We start from the raw sequence: 5,000 nt of genomic DNA, 5'->3' as shown, positions 1-5,000 counted from the left end.
CATGTAGTCATAAAAAGCATACATTATCACTTTGAATACGATGTTTACCATGTATAGTGAATGATACAACAATACCTAATCAAATAAATTTATATATTACAGACATAAGTTTTATGCAAAAGGGATGAAAAGCAAAAAAAAAAAAAAAAAAAAAAAACATTTCCAGAAAATGTCATTTTGCGAAAGTAAGTTGCTTCTGCTTATGCAATTCTTGCGCAATTTACGCCATTTTTTTTTTTTTTTTTATCAGAGGTTATACATTTCTTAAACTTTTTTGTGCTGACTTAGGTTTACAAGTTGAATAGTCTGTTTCTGGTGAATATTTTAGCCCGCGAATGGAGGAAAATTTTCGAGGCTAAAATGAACAACAAAAAATTCTATTTGATCGACACTCAAGACTGAGCACAAATTTTTCAATCATGTCCAAAACCTTCCTCTAAAAAACAAAAACAAAAATCAAGACAAAATACCAAATAGCTACAGACTAAATGCATACTAAACTTTGTGAGTTTTATCTACTGGAGTAACTCTACAATTTTTCTTTATTTGTTTATAGAATCCAACAGAAATTGGTATGCATAGTCACTATGGTACATAAAAATCATCATGCAAAAGATTAGCATCCTTGCATCAATAGGGAAAAAAGTACCCTGAACCTTGATTACGTCCTTAAGTTTAAGTTTGATAGCATGAGCGTGATACTAAAAGGCACCAGCCTCAATACCTAAAGCTGTGGGTAGTAGTAGTAGTAGTAGTAGTAGTAGTACTTTATTGACCACGATTCTTAGGATACATTGCTTATAATGGGAAAAAAGGAACATACCTACATGACTTTTATATCTTTTTCATATGTATCAACTATTGTAGTCCAAATAATTTCATACAGGCTATTTTTTTTTTCTTTTTGGACTAAATGCTAAATCAAGAGATAATCAATTGCCGCTTAAATAAACAGTCACCTAAAAAATGATGGTGACTGCCTCTTAGCAACCAGGTTTAAAGCTTTCACTTGTTTTCACACGAGATTAACTTATCAAACCAGCAATTCATGGAAGCTTTCGACGAAGACGAACGGCTTTGGGGAAAGGAATTATAAAAAAGAGAGGGGGAAGGGGTAGGTGAGGGAGGATAAAGGTGTGTGTGCTTCATGAATTACAGCCATGAGAGGAATGCTGCGTGTTATGGTACCTAGCTATCGTCACTCATGTATTTTGTCACCTCAGTAATTGTTATGATGCTAGTAAGAGTAACAATAGCACAAAAAATGGAAAGAAATTAATTGAAATCTCTCTCTCTCTCTCTCTCTCTCTCTCTCTCTCTCTCTCTCTCTCTCTCTCTCTCTCTCTCTCTCTCTCTTTGCAGTGATATACAGGAAGGAAAGACAGAATGAGAAGCAATAAAAGGCGAGAGAAAGAGGAGCACAGCAGGGATGAGTGATGCTGTCAGACTGCTGCTGTGTTTGTGATAATCACTTCAGTTATCAATGAGAATTGTCCAACACACACACACACACACACACACACACACACACACACACACACACACACACACACACACACACACACACACACACACACACACACTTTATTTGCTTCTTCTTCTTCTTCTTCTTATTATTATTATTATTATTATTATTATTATTATTATTATTATTATTATTATCATTATTATTATTCTGCTATTGGAGGTGGGGATGGAGATGGCGGTGATGGTGGTGGTGGTGGTGGTGGTGGTGGTGGTGTTTCTCTTCTTCCTAGTTATGGCAGGGCTGGGGATCTTCTAGGACGATTGTTTCAGCCTTGATATGCAGCCTTGATACAGATACCGGTCAGTTAGGACTGGGAAAATAAAGGTGGTAGAGCAAGAAACTGTCTTGTCCACCTTACTCCACATACCGACGCTCAGGAAGGGTGATGCCTCGTCCTCCGTCAACGCTCACTTTTAATTAGGGTACACCTTTATTTCTACTGTTGCTGTCATTCATTGGTTTGCGGTGCCGTAGTCAAGTACTCTGGTAGTTGGGGAAACTGTGAAAATGCCTGACTGTCACTCTGCCTTCACCGTCACGCGGTTTGCACAGACACTGAATTTACTGCAACTGCGGTCCGTATACATGTAGAGTAGCTAACAAACCTAACAATGAGTCTGCCTCAACTCAACAACCCAGACATTGTCAACCTTAAACTAATAGTGGAATCTCCAGTTGCCTTCGTTAGATTATCTAAGGAGTGCCAGCACTTTTCTAAATTATTCGAACACAAAGGAACACGTTTTGGATTCTAACAACATTGTATTCGAATACAAATATCAGATTCGAATATTTCATCCTTGGTGTGTATGTGTGTGTGATGTTCTTTCAGTGGAAAGTGTAAGAATATTACTTAGATAGTAAGGTAGGGCAACACTTAACACTATACTAATATACATATTCTACACTCATACATCTGGCAGCCACACCTACCCACAATCCTCAGTAGGTTTGCACCCAGACCGAGGAGAGGACACACACACCCGAGTTAGCCAGGATTAATTTGTCCCCTGTAGCCGGATAAAGAACAATATACGTGTTGACTGTCTCATGGACTTTACTTCAAGCCTTGTGATCCTGACAGCTCCACTAACACGCGGATTCTTATATCGGGTGCAGTGAACTGCCCAGAACAGAAACAATTTCAAACATCATTACCATTATACTGGCTGTCATTCAACAACAGATATCTGAATGTGCATTATGTTTCCCACATGTAAACACAGATACTGCGCACAGCACTTTCCAACTTCCCAATAGTTACACACTACTTTTCTGTGTGTGTGTGTGTGTGTGTGTGTGTGTGTGTGTGTGTGTGTGTGTGTGTGTGTGTGGAACAAACGACCCAGAAAATGGCTGGATGGAGCCTGTTTTTCCAGTCAGCCTAACCAGCAATGAGCCCCAAAGCCCGCCAACACACTGACCTACACACAATTATTCTTATCTTCATCCTGTCTTGGCCAACAGAAAAAGCCCTGAAGGATCGTATGAGTAACGCATTCCCTTCCTCTAAAATATTTCTAACATTTTTTTTTTTTTCAGATTTTTCGTGAGGTGATGTAGGTCGTCCTGTTATATCAACTTTTCCTATAATATCCCTCCTGTCTACCTATGACGTGTGTACCTTTACCCATGGGCATTTTGTTCACTGCCTGTTTGCCTGTCTGTTAGTACCCGTCTGTCTGATTGTATCCTCTGTTAAGCTACGTTGAGTTACCGCGATGAAAGACAGACAGCCTTACTTGAGGTCCTTGATGGCGGCAGCATGGCCCACTAGAAATATGTATCACTGGCGTGTGTGTTTATGTATGTGGCTCATCAAGTTCTCTCATCACTGTCTGAGTTATTCTGTCTATATACCGTGTGTCTGTTGATCCGTTAATATCAATTGTCTGTCTGTGGCATGTGTGTGTGTTTCTTGTCAGTATATCTGTCTAGATATGTGTATTGTCTGTTAAGCGTCACTCTTTCTGTCTGTCTCCTTTTTTTTTCTTTTTATTTTATGTGGCCTATAGAGCCTGTATGTTTACTTAAAGAGTATGGGAAGCGCTGTTCAGCTTCCACCCATTATTGGCACAAGCAATTTTATTTATAGTTGGTAACCATATCAGGACCCCATGTCATCACCTAAGCGCATCTTTGGTGTAACTACCTAGAACCTGGGTATCATGGTGACATGTAGATAACTTTAAACCACTCGACAAATGGCAAAGTATCAAGGTGGTACTTGGTGATATTCGATCCCACGCTCATCACCTTATCCACTAGGCCACCGCGTCTGTCTTTAAAGTGTATATGTGTTTACTGTCTGTTTTCTTTTTTTTTTTTTTTTTCCATTTAATTTTATTATTTTTTCTAACGTTTCCTCTCATATCCCTTAACAAAACACACAGACACGCACTTTAGTCACGCCTCAACATAATAATCTGATAATACTCAACAGCTTCCCTCTCTCCTTGGAACACGCACGTATATATATAGAAAGTTTTAGGCGATGATAACAACAACAGAGACAATTAATGCATGTCGTCTTTATTTCACATTGCAAGTTTTCTCAGTTACTGGCAACTTAGCATCGCCTTTCTAGTGACGCGTTTTAAAATTTATATGGAAGGGAAGTATTAGAAGAACTGTTGTTATAATGTAAACTATATCTTGTTGCGTCACATCCCTTATACGTGTGTGTGTGTGTGCGTGTGTGTGTGTGTGTGTGTGTGTGTGTGTGGCCCTTGATGTAACCGGATAACATGTGGAAGCGCTGTGTTCGTAGAGCTGCTGGGGAATTCACGCCTTGAAAATCGTCAGCTACTTTTTATTAGTCTATGGGTGAGTTAGGTTAGCGAAATGTACACGTTCAGTGAGCGGCAGGCCAACGCTATTTACTCCAGAGCCATCAAAAAGTGAAGTAATGTACGGTGCGATCTGGTGGAAAAGTTATCTGGTTAAAGTAAAAATACACACAAAAAATAATAATGATTAATTAATTAATTAGAAAATAATAATAATAATAATTAAAAGGGTAGGATGATCATTATGGGGTTTATAGAAACAAAAACATTAAGTCCAAGGAGGAACAGACTAGGGACGCGCCTATTTAAGAATCCTGCACAGGAAACACTACATAACGTACAATGAAAGTCGTGATAAATCAGTAAGCAGGAAGCTTAACTAGAGAATGTACAATCAGACCAGACCTTATTGAGTATTACGACAAAGCTTTCGCCGCCGTTGTTTACAAGAGTGACAGGCAGTGCAGGTGACGGAAACCACGTGGACAGACTCGTGAACGTCCTGCTAGTAAGGGTATCTTCATGAAAGACAGGAAGAAGAGGAGGAAGAGGATTAGTAGAAGGAGTGTTGGACAAAATTATTATTAGTATTTGTGGTTTGTGTGGAAGAAGGGAAGCGCAGTCTTTGAGCTTTAATCTCTTATGTACAATACTATATACAGGTTGTTGTGGTGCATCACTTA

The sequence above is a fragment of the Portunus trituberculatus genome, chromosome 44, assembly GCF_017591435.1.
Source record: "Portunus trituberculatus isolate SZX2019 chromosome 44, ASM1759143v1, whole genome shotgun sequence".
In the NCBI taxonomy this organism is placed as follows: domain Eukaryota; kingdom Metazoa; phylum Arthropoda; class Malacostraca; order Decapoda; family Portunidae; genus Portunus; species Portunus trituberculatus.
Note: the sequence above shows the minus strand (reverse complement) of the source record.